This window comes from Aedes albopictus, chromosome 2 (assembly GCF_035046485.1).
Source record: "Aedes albopictus strain Foshan chromosome 2, AalbF5, whole genome shotgun sequence".
In the NCBI taxonomy this organism is placed as follows: Eukaryota; Metazoa; Arthropoda; class Insecta; order Diptera; family Culicidae; genus Aedes; species Aedes albopictus.
The window spans coordinates 35,158,765-35,172,114 of record NC_085137.1 but is presented as its reverse complement, the minus strand read 5'-3'; positions in this window follow the sequence as shown (position 1 = coordinate 35,172,114).

Below are 13,350 nucleotides of genomic sequence, written 5' to 3'. Positions count from 1 at the left end.
AATATTCTTCAAAAGGAAGGATTTATAAAAGTGCAGAGAAACAATGAGAAAACTGAACTATATCCACTAGTGCTAAGTGATCTTTACATTGTGGACCGAGTGACAATACGGGCACGTGAAATCTTACACTACGCAAGCGAAGAGTTGCCAACGATTACCGGCATTGTGATAGTGTCCACAAATCGTGGAATAATGACGCACATTAGTGCAGAGGAGCAAAATCTGGGAGGGCGAGTAATTGCCCATGTTTACTAATTTGTTTGTCGAATAAACTGAAAGGGTTGCTACCTCGCCCACATAAGAGGTAAACAGTGCAAAGACAAAACAAAAGAAGAAAAAGCTGAAAGCGGTATTTTGGAACTAGCAGTTTGGTTGAAACCGACGAATCAATGCAATGCGGCGTTTCCTGGCGTGCCTGATGGTGTTAGCAGTTACGTTACTGGTGGGATACCTGTTGTTCCTGACGCTAAAGGAGGAATTTACCAGTATAATAATTCTGCGGTAAGCAACAAATATTTTGTAGAGAACAAGTTATCTTAAAAATATTATATAGATACCTAAGCATATTGTACAATTCTATGGCAGTCTTTCAATTTTCTTGTGAATCAAATTGTAATTTCTCGTGAGTAAACAAATGAAATCAATGAATATGAATATAGAACACTAAAATATGAATATTGTTGAACTCGAGGAAAAATTTAAAGAATTATTGACTTTAGAAGCGAATTTAAAAAAATCTATCAATAAAACATTTTTATACAAAACACTGATAGAGAAGCAAGCTTCATGCAATCAATTATATACCTATGTACAAACAGCATTAATCGAATTAGAGGATATCCTATCAGAAGCTAAATTAATATATTTTGAAAAGGCTTCCAGAAATGCATGGGTACACATCCATGAAATTCTAAAAAACAAATTAGCACACACTAAACGTACTATTCCTTTTAAAGTATTGGTGAACACCATCATTATATTAAAAAGGTGTTCAAAAACAACTCCTGAAAATTTACAGGAAGGCCGAGAAACAATGGCAGCCGAAGTGATTAAATTAGCGTCGTCCCTCATACCTCAATACGATGGCAATGGCGAAAGATTAAGTAACATAATTGCTGCTCTTTCAGCATTAAAAACGGCAGTTACACAAGCAACTGAACCAATTGCGGTACAAATTGTGCTGTCAAAATTAGAGAAAAAGGCTAGGTCAGCAGTAGGAGACACTCCAGCCAATATTGATGCCATAATAAATAGTCTGAAACAAAAATGCAAGCATCACATCTCAGCTGATGTGGTCTTGGCAAAATTGAACGCTACTCGTCAAAGCGGAACGTTAAATAAATTTTCTTCTGAAATAGAAGAACTCACCAGTCAATTGGAAACTGCATACATTAATGATGCAATTCCAATAGACACAGCAACAAAAATGGCCAACAAAGCAGGAATCAAGGATCTAGCAAATGGTCTCAAAAATGGGAGTGCCCAATTGATAATAAAATCAGGGACATTTGAGACTCTAAATGATGCAATAGGACGGGCTGCAGAAAATGACAATGATGCAGTCCCACCTGCAAATGTACTCTATTTTAACAATAAGTACAAATCAAATTTTAGAGGAAACGGACCTCCATTCAAAAACAACTCTTATAGAGGAAACCATCGTCAAGGTCAGGGATGGAGAAACAATCATAACCCCCCTTGGCGACAACACAACAATTCAAATGGACGTAACTCCAACTGGAGAAACCATGGCAACAATAACAATTACAGAAATAATGACCGTCGTCAAGAAAGGTCATATAACAATCACGATAACAGGAACGGATCTGGAAGAGGTAGAATTTATAACGCGTCATCTGAGACAAATAACTCTGAGCAAAGAGGAGACGATAGAAACGACCGTCAAGAAAACCGACAGTCTGATTTTTTAGAGAGAAGGGATCGGGTAGACCGATCCTCTCAATAAATTTAAAAGCATCAAATTTTGTTTGCATAGAAACTTCAATGTCTGTGGGAAAAATAACATTAATAATAGATAGCGGAGCGGATACATCATTATTCAAAATCAACAAAGTAAACCCCGATAAATTAATAAATACATCAAGAAAAATTAAATTAATTGGAATCACAGACAACGAAATTGAAACCATTGCCACCGCAGATACAGAGTTAAATTTCGGCAATGGATTAAAAACCAAGCATACATTTCATTTAGTACCTAAGGAATTTCCTATTCAAACTGATGGAATTCTTGGACGTGATTTTCTTGCAGCAAATAGATGCAAAATTGATTACGAGTCATGGCTGTTGCATTTCGATTTAGGAAATGTATCAGTATCTGTACCTATTGAAGACAATTTCCAGAATGGATTCATACTTCCGCAAAGGAGTGAAACTATTCGACGATTAACGAACAAGACTTACAAAAGTGAAATGGTTGTACATGCTAAGGAAATTCAATCAGGAATTTTTTTGGGAAATGCAATCATTTCCGGAAAAGAACCAATGGCAAAATTCATGAACACTACGAATAAGCCAGTATTTATATCATACAATCAAATAAACCCTATTACAGAGCCACTTGACAATTATTACGTTCTGAAAAATAATCAAACCACTTCTTATAAAAACATACGTAAAGAAAATATTTGGAATGAAATCGATAGTGCGAATATACCAAATTTTATACAAAAAGATTTTAAACAATTAATATCGAATTACTCAGACGTATTCTGTTTAAGCGAAGATGCGCTTTCAACAAACAATTTTTATTATCAAGATATACACGTATCTGATAATATTCCGACATACATCCCAAATTACAAGCAAATACACTCACAAACGGAAGAAATACAAACTCAAGTGAACAAAATGCTTAATGAAAATATTGTGGAACATTCTGTTTCACCATACAATTCACCAATATTGTTAGTGCCGAAGAAGTCAAATGATAACAATAAAAAATGGAGATTAGTTGTCGATTTTAGACAACTCAACAAAAAGATATTAGCAGACAAATTTCCGCTACCAAGAATTGATTCTATTTTAGATCAACTTGGTAGAGCAAAATATTTCAGTACTCTTGACCTGATGTCAGGATTTCACCAAATTCCTCTCTCAGAAGAATCACGCAAATATACAGCTTTTTCAACACCTTCCGGACATTATCAATATACGCGAATGCCGTTTGGATTAAATATCAGCCCAAACAGTTTTCAGCGTATGATGACAATAGCCATGGCAGGATTAACTCCTGAACATGCTTTTATATATATCGACGATATTATTGTAATAGGATGTTCTTCTAAACACCATTTGACAAATTTAACCAAAGTTTTTGAACGACTTCGTCAGTACAATTTAAAATTAAACCCCAGCAAATGTAAATTTTTTCAATCAGAAGTAACATATTTAGGGCATAAGATTACCGATCAAGGAATCTATCCAGACGATTCAAAATTTTCAGCGGTCAAAAATTTTCCCATTCCTACAAATGCTGATGATATTCGCAGATTTGTAGCATTTTGTAATTACTACAGGAAATTCGTGCCAAATTTTGCAGGAGTAGCGAAACCTTTGAATGATTTATTGAAAAAGAACACAAAGTTTGAGTGGACTAATAAATGTCAAACGGCATTTGAAAAATTGAAATCTTATTTATTATCTCCACAAATTTTAAAATATCCAGATTTCACTAAAGATTTTATAATAACTACAGACGCATCTAACGTAGCATGTGGAGCAGTGTTATCGCAAAACCACAATGGTGATGACCTTCCAATAGCCTACGCTAGCAAAACATTTAATAAGGCAGAAGCCAAAAAACATACAATTTTACAAGAAATGATTTCCATACACTGGGCAATCAATCACTTTAAACCCTACATATACGGGAGAAAATTCATAATTAGAACTGATCACAGACCTTTAGTATATCTTTTTGGTATGAAAGAACCAACCAAAAAGCTTACGCAAATGCGTCTAGATTTAGAAGATTACGACTTTGAAATCGAGTACATCAAAGGAAAAAATAACGTTGGTGCTGATGCTCTCTCAAGAGTAGCAATCACATCAAATGAATTAAAGGAAATGACAATTTTGAAAGTAAACACTAGGTCTATGACTAAAAATACAACAACAAGGGAACCTATTTCAAAGGATCTTACAGGTGCGCAACTGTCAATCTACGAAGTAGAAGATTCCTCAAAAACTTATCAACTACCTAAACTACACACAATAACACGTTCGAACGGAAAAATAATGATGATTATAACGGATCCAAAAGAAAAAGAAGAATTATGTGCAGTCACAGCCGATGGAACTCAGACACTAGAGTCCGTTTGTCTAAGGTTGAATGACATGCTTAAAGAAAAAAAGTTAAATAAAATAGCTATGTCGACACAAAATAATATATTCACGATTTTACCAGTAGAATCGTTTAAAAAGATCGCGATCAATGCATTTAAGGACGTGGAAATTTTGCTATATAAACCACGTAGAAGAATTGAAAATATAAACGAAATAAACAAAATATTACACGACTACCATGTGACACCAATAGGAGGTCACGTAGGACAAAACCGATTATATAAGAAATTAAAAGTCATATACGATTGGAAAAATATGAAGAAAACGATTGCTGGATTCGTAAAAACTTGCAAATCTTGTCGAATAAATAAGGTATATAAACATACCAGGGAGCCAAATATTGAAACCACCACCCCAGCTAAACCATTTGATGTAATATCAATTGATACAGTAGGACCTTTACCCCGGACAAACAACAATAATCGATACTGTATAACAATACAGTGTGATTTGACAAAGTATGTGGTTATAATACCCGTACAAAATAAAGAAGCTTCGACTATAGCAAGAAATCTTGTCGAGAATTTTATACTTACATTTGGAAACTTTCTTGAACTTAGGTCGGACCAAGGAACGGAATATAATAATGAAATACTGAATAAAATAGGAAAAATACTAAAATTCAAACAGAAATTTGCTACAGCCTATCACCCACAAACTATAGGTGCACTGGAAAGAAATCATAGATGCCTAAACGAGTATCTAAGATCTTTTTGCAATGAACACCATGACGATTGGGATGACTGGATTAAATTCTATACATTTGTTTACAATACAACGATACACACAGATACAGATTATACCCCACACGAATTGATCTTTGGTAGAAAAGCAAAGTTACCACAGGATATATTTAAAACCAAAGTAGAACCAATTTATAATTTAGAATTGTATTATAATGAACTCAAATACAAACTTCAGAAATCCAACATAATAGCAAAAACCAATTTAATTGAAGGAAAACAACATAGATTACAATACCTCAATAAATACACAAACTCAATAAAGTTATCAGAAGGAGATTTGGTTTATATAACGAACGAAAACAGAAAGAAATTAGATCCTCATTATATTGGACCATATAAAGTCAAAAATGTTGAAGAACTAAATTGTGAATTAGAAGAAATGAGTTCACGAAAGACCACTATTGTACATAAAAATAGAATAATTAAAATGTACTAACTTGATAACAGCATCAGTATAAAATAAATATATTAAGTATTAAGTGAACAACCGAGCCTAACTTGTTTCAAAAAAAAAAAAATGAAAAAAAAAAAAAAAAATTTTTTTAATCTACTATTTTGTAAAGATCTCTGGGACAGAATTTTTGTTTTAAATGATTTCGTTTCATATACATTTCACTAAATCATTCAAAAAAAAAAGGGGGAAAGGTGTGCTGTGCATCTTCCCGCATAATCAATTACATCCCATAAATACGTACAGTAACTACCAAATCATATACAATTCAATTAGTAAGCATCAATGCTGTTTCCACTGTGCTATCTGCACACAGTAAGAATGGTCAGGAATGCATGTGCGGTCCGAGCGTTCTGACCCGACGCGCGGACACCTGTTTTGCTGACTCGTATTACGAGTGTAGTGGCCCCACAGGGCAGGGTACAATCAGAAGAGTCAAATAACCAAAACATTGGGTTCGATAGGTACATCGCCGAAATTTATATTGTCAGCTTTCTGTCCCAGGCGTCTAGTTAATTCTTTCTCTTTTTTACACATTGAACCATGAACAAGCATATGATAACCATTACAACTTTGTAAGCTATAAAAACCGAACCTTTTGAGAAATACAGCAATCTTTGCCCAACCTTGAAGGGGTTTCAATGTGCTCTGTTATTACTGATACCACATACCGAACTCCCTTCTTGATCTAGTGCCATGGTCCGTGCCATGTGCCACTAGGCAAGGAAGTAAGTCTTCCGCGTCGGATATATCGTTATCAGAGTCCTGTGATGGACTCTCCTCGCGAGTGATAAAGTGTTTTCGCAAAGCTATACGGTGAACCTGCGAGTGATAAAGTGTTCCAGCAGGCTATACGGGGAACCTGTGAGAATGTGTCGCTTGCATGGGTTTGGTACAATTGTATATTTGGCCACTTACAGCGGGACGCCCAGAACCGGTTCGGGAACACTACCGGTTCAGATATGGTCTGAGAATATTTTCCTGCTTACCGCTCATCAGGTTATCTAAAATGCCGTGGTTTGATGTGTCTCATGCATGTGTTTGGTTCACTTTGATATTTGCCACTTCCGGCGGGACACCCGGAACCGGTTCCGGAACACTACCGGTTCAGATATGGTCTGAGACTATTTTTATGCTTACCGCTCATCAGGTTATCGAAAATGCCGTGATTTGATGTGTCGCATGCATAGGTTTGATGCATTTTCATATCTGGTCCCTTCCTGGGATACCGTTCCGGAACACCTAAATGGCCATATCTCCGGAACGGCTGGACCGATTCGAACCATTTTCAATAGGAAACAATGGGACCAGATTCCGCGTCGAATGAACCGTCGGTCATTAAAATCGAATGAGGTTTACTGCCAAAAAGTGATGTGAGTTTTTTGTACACACATACACACACACACTCATACACACACACACATACACACACACAGACATCACCTCAATTCGTCGAGCTGAGTCGATTGGTATATAAGACTTGACCCCTCCGGAGGCTCTATCAAATTTTCGTTTTTGGAGTGAACATATAGCCTTTCGGTACACCTTGGTGTACGAGAAAGGCAAAAACCAGGATTGATCCACCTAGTGGTGATAGTGCCTTTCTCGCCGAATATGTACTCGTGACGTTTCCGTTGACGTGAGCTGAAATGTTCCTGAATCATGAAAATACTTTACTTAGAATTTTATCAGAGCCATCATTGAATTGACTTTAAACTTATTGATGGCACATATTCCGACGTTATGTTCAACGTATAGGCAAAGCTGAAAAATATCAGACCTCTCAGTTGACAGCTTGATCTCCTTCACTATCACTGGAGGCCGATCAACACCAAGACGATACAACTTTTTCACAAACACAGATACCTTAACGATTTTCGACAAAGTATTTTCTACACACGCTATATTTTATTATCATTGGCTACAAGATGCATGTAAAATTTGACAAAAACATGCAAGTTACTGATTTTGTTCATACTGAATCCCATTCAACTTTCAACCACATTACAGTGCATGAGGGAGCAACAAGTCGCACAAAAATTTTACGCAGTCATTTTAGACGCGAAAGAGAATTGAAAAAGTTTGTTCGGAGTTATTACGATTAAATTTTAATTTTCCCATACAACGTTGACCCATCCTTCTGCATTATTACACCTCAGGAATCTGAAATTGTGTGATTGGATGAGATCGTCTTAGTTTTGGCAAGATATCTATCGCTTGCTTTAATTTTTCTCACTTTTGAATTCCGAAGAAGCACCCAATGCTAGTTTTGGAATACTACCGATAGTTTCTTATGTGGTCTGAGACTATTTTCTTGCTTACCGTTCATCAGGTTATCGGAAAATCCGCGATTTGACGTGTCGCATGCATGGGTTTAGTTTGCTTTTGCATTTGGCCACTTCCAGCGGAACACTCGGAACTGGTTTCGGAACACCATCGGTTGTCCCAAATATGGTCTGAAACTATTTTCTTGCTAACCGTTCATCAGGTTACCTAAGGAACCGCGATTTGATGTATCGCATGCATGTGTTTGATTCACTTAAATATTTGGCGGTGAAGCGGGCCTGGTTTGATGGTTAGAACACAAGACTATCATGCCAAGGGCCTGGGATCGAATCCCACTCCCGTCATATTCACAAAACGTAGGTTCTTCCTTCGGAAGGGAAGGGAAGGGTCCCGAGATGAACTAGCTTCGAGTTAAAAATCTCGTTGATAAAGACAAAAAAATATTTGGCCACTTCTGGAGGGAACCCGGAACCGGTTCCGGAAAACCACCGGTTGTCTCAAATATGGTCTAAAACTATTTTTTACTAACCATTCATCAGATCGCCTAAGGAGCCGCGATTTGAAGTGTCGCATGCATGGGTTCGGTTCACTTTTATATTTGGCCACATCTGGCGGGACATACGGAACCGGTTCCGGAACACTACCGGTAGAATCTTAGGTAGTCTGAGACTATTTTCTTGCTTATCATTCATCAAGTTATTGAAAAAGCCGCGACTTGATGTGTCGCATGCCTGGGTTTGCTTCACTGTTATATTTGGCCACTTCCGGCGGGACCTCCGGAACCGGTTTTGGAACACCGGTAGTTTCTTATGTGATCTGAGACCATTTTCTTGCTAACCGTTCATCAGGTAATCGCAAAGGGCGCGATTTGACGTGTCGCTTGCATGGGTTTGTATCATTTTTATATTTGTCCACTTCCGGCGGGACGCCCGGAACCGGTTCAGGAACACTACCGGTTCAGATATGATCTGAGACTATTTTCCTGTTAACCATTCATCAGGTTATTGAAAAAGCTGCGATTTGATGAGTCGCATGTATGGGTTTGGTTCACTTTTATATTTGGCCACTTCTGGTGGGACCTTCGGAACCGGTTCCGCAACATTACCGGTTCAGATATGGTCTGAGACTATTTTCTTGCTTACCGTTCATCATATTATCGAAAATGCCGTGGTTTGATGTGCCGCATGCGTCGGTTTGTTGCATTTTCATATCTAGCCCCTTCCTGGGGTACCGATCCGGAACGCCTAAATGGCCATAATTCCAGAACGGCTGGACCGATCCGAACCATTTTCAATAGCAAACAATGGGACCAGATTCCGCGTCGAATGAACCGTCGGTCATTAACATCGGTTGAGATTTACTGCCGAAAAGTGACGTGAGTTCGTTTGTACACATACACACACATACACACACACGTACACACACACAGACATCACCTCAATTCGTCGAGCTGAGTTGATTGGTATATGTGACTCGAATCTCCGGGCCTCCTATCAAAAAGTCATTTTTGAAGTGAACATATAGCCTTTCCAGTACACTTAGTGTACGAGAAAGGCAAAAATGACATATAGCAGATTTTTGATAAAAGTCTCGGGGAATTCTCGCTAAATAACGAATACACCACTGTCTCGCTAGCTTGTTACGATCGAAAACTCTTGTCTCCAAAAATATGTAGGTCTGGGACCATTTGGGCAACGGGACCAATTGTGGATTTAGCTGCTATAACTCAGTCAGTATTTAACCAATTGAATTCAATTTTTGTGCAAAGATTGATACTCTATGTATGTATCTCACCGTGTCCCAAAAATCATGTCAATTGGTTAAAAATTGACTGAGTTATAGCAGCAAGTGCCCAAAAAAGGTCCCCTTTCCAAATGGTCCTAGACCCTATGGTTGATTCAAAAGCAAATATTATGGGTAATGATCAAACACAATAATGTTATTTGCATATACGTCCCAAAATTCAAAAAGTTCAGAAATTCCCACAGAGATGCCTTCTGATATTAATTAGGGGTTCCTTCGGAAATTCTGAGATTCGTGACAAGTACTTCATAGAGCGTTATTTCTGGTTGTGCTGTATTTTCTGAACGACATTTCTGTACTAGTGTACGTTTATACTACAACCTGCTCGGTCTGCTTTTATTGCAATTCTGCGGTGTTGAATAAAAGTAAGCGAACCCATTTGATTGACACTGATTTGTCTTTATTAAAGAGACTTTCAGCCCTTGGCTGGTTTGTCTCTAATAAGCGAACCCAGCATTTTCAACTTTATTACAACGGTGTCCGAGAAAAACTCCCTAAATCAAATCACCATGTTACTAATTATTTCAGAAAATCTTCCATGTGTTCTTCCAGAAGTGTCACAAAGAACTCTTTTGTGAAATCGGGCATGAATTGCTTCACTATTGCCTTTATGATTTTTCACAAATCATTTTTAAGATTGTTTGAGAAATCACCCAGGAATTAAATATTTCAGTAATTCCTGTGGATGTTTATTGAGACATTTTTCTAGGCATTCGTTTCAAGAATCTATTGAAGATACCTTATAGAAAATCTTCCAAATTTTTTTTCAGAAGTTCTTCAAAATAAAACTTTTTATAAAAATTCTTTCGGAAATTTCTTCACGTATTCTTTCAAAACATTCTCTATGGATTCTTTCGGAATTTTTTTTTTCAGGGAATTGTTTGGAAAATTCTACGCAGTAAAAAAGCGAAAAGTCCACAGAGATGTCACATGCCAAATTTGGAGTATATTTGACTATTTTTCCATGGCTGTGTATCAGCCAATGTCTATGCAATACAAAATGAAAAGAAATAAATTTGATTGAACTTGTGATAATGTAAGCCGGGAAAGTGAGTATACATAAGCTGCGCGCCAAATTGTCAAAAGACGATGAAAATACTTCCATTCAGAGACATGTAGATCCGTATACTAGTTGAATCTAGCACATACATTCGATGAAATTATAGAGAAGATCAAATTATTTATATTATCAAATGTGAAATTTGGCGACCCGTTTACTTTTTTTTATTTTGTTTGAAAATACTGTTTGTCTTTAGCTTCAAGCGCTCAAAGAAAAACTTTTATTGACTTTCTAAAAATTAGCCTGTTAGATATCATTGAACGGTAAAACATAGATAGGTTAACGTCAAATAGATAAAAATGTGGTTTGAAGTTTTAAAACACTTTCGCATTTTTTTCCTGCCACATACAAATTCCACGAAAAATTCATTCAAATTATCTAGCATGATGTACTTGAAATTCTTCCATTCTGAGATTCATTTCTTCAAAAAATCATTCAAAGATTCCTTCAGAAATTTCTTTAGACATTTCTCCTGAGAATCCTTCAATAAAACTTTCAGCGAAGCCTTCAGAAACTAATTCAAAAAAAATCAGAAAATGTTTCAAAAGTTCCTTCAGAAATTTGTAATTTGGTTCCTTTGGACATTCTTCCAAGGATTTATCAGAAATTCCCACAGCAACTTCCAATTTCTCCAGAAATTCACAAAGAGTTGTGTCAGAAAATTGTATATGAATTTCCGCAGAAATTCCTCTAGGGATTTCTTTGGAAAATCCATCAGAGATTAACCCTATTTTTTCGGCGACTTTTTAAGATTTTGTTTTCCGAAAAATTCTTTAGTAAATCCTTTAAGCATTACCTCACTTCTAAAGATTTCTTTCAAAACTTTCGCCAAGGTTTGCTTGAGAAATTGCTGCAGTGATTGTTTTTTTTTTTTTTGAAAACCTGAATTCCTTTCAGAAAATCTTTCTGGGATTTCTTATGAAATTCCTCCAGGGACGCTATTTATAAAAAAATGTGTGATCCATTCGGAAATTTTCCACAGGAATTCCTATAGAAACTACCTTAAGGGTTCCTATCCAAATTTGTCGAGGATTTCTTTCAGAAAATATCCCATGGCTTTTTATTATAGAATATTTCTTCAGAAATATCTCCAGATTTTGCTCCAGAGAGTTCTTTACAATTTTCTCCAAGAAAAATTTTGCAAAAACTTCCACAAACTTTCCACAAATTTTTGGGTAATTTTCCATACTATTGATAAAATCCATCCTAGGATTAAATTTAAAACTCTTTCACGAGTTTTTGAAAAAATCTCCCAGGGATTTTCAAAGAAATTCTTTCAGTGACTTTTTTTGGAAACTCCACGTAGATTTGCTTTAAAAAAACACCCAGGAGGTCCTAAAGAAATTAAGACAGAATTTCACAAAATCTTTTAGGAACTCTTTTAGAAGGTCCTCCAGATATATCCCCAGAACTGCTTAAAAAGTTTTGCAAGGATAGCTTCCGAAAATTCCAAAACAAACAGATGAATTTCTTTAGCAAATACTTTCAGAATCAGAGGTTCATCTACGAGTTTCTTCAGATTTTTTTTTTTTCATAGTGATTCCTCCAGCAGAAATTTTTCAAAGCATTTATCTAGAAAACCTTTCAAAACTTTATCAAAAATACTACATGGATTTTTCTAGAAAATGATAAACGGATACATTGAGAATCAGAAACTCAGGAGCCCTTCAAAATTTTCTCCAAGGAGTGATTTAGAAATTCTACAAAAGATTATTAAGGAAATTTCCAAGATTTCTTCACATCCTTTAGATATTCCTTCAAAAGATTTCTTTCCAGAAATTGCTTCAAGGATTTCTTAAGAAGTTCTTGAAAAAGGATTCCTTCAGAAATTTTCCTACAGATTCTTAATTTTCTTCAGATTTTCTTTAAGAAATATCTTAAAAGACTTCATCAAAATTCCTAGAATTTCTTCTTTTGAAATTTTAGAGATTCCTTCAAAGATTCCTCCAGGAATTTTTTTTTTTTTTTTTTACCAATTAGTTTATTTATTGGCTCGATCGTTTAACTAAAAACTTTACGGAGCCGATATCTTGTCGAATAGATACAAAAATATTCAAAAGATTACATCAATAAAACTGCATTCGGGTGCATTTCTTCTTCGGTCGCGGTACGGAGCCGGAGCTTGAACCACCACCAGAAGCTGCGAATCGAGCCCGTCGCTGAGCCACCCTATCGTCCGCCGATGTATCCTGACTCTCGCTGACCTCGTCTTTCGAAGGGGTTTTGTCTACCTTCCGATTCATCGCATTAGATTCGGTTTCATTCGGTTGAACCTGGTCCAAAATGTCCGCATTTTCGACGACAATTTCTTCTTCCAAAACTTCAATTATTTCGTCCTGTACCGTTTCTTGCGAAATAAGCTCCACTACTGCCTCGCCAGACACAATCCCAGCATACGAAAGCTTCTCCTTCTTCTTGTCCGGGTTTCGTTGAGGGCAAGAGTCCCTCCGATGCCCTTCCGCTTGACATGAGAAACACGTCTCCTTCAATCCTTCATAATATATTCTTCCTTTCCGGTTGGAAACGTCGATCCATGACGGAATTCTTGTTTCGATCTCCATGAACACTCCTCGGACTCCAGTATGCATATGATCGAGGCCAAGTCCCGTGGGGAACCTTTCCCGGATCACGCGTTG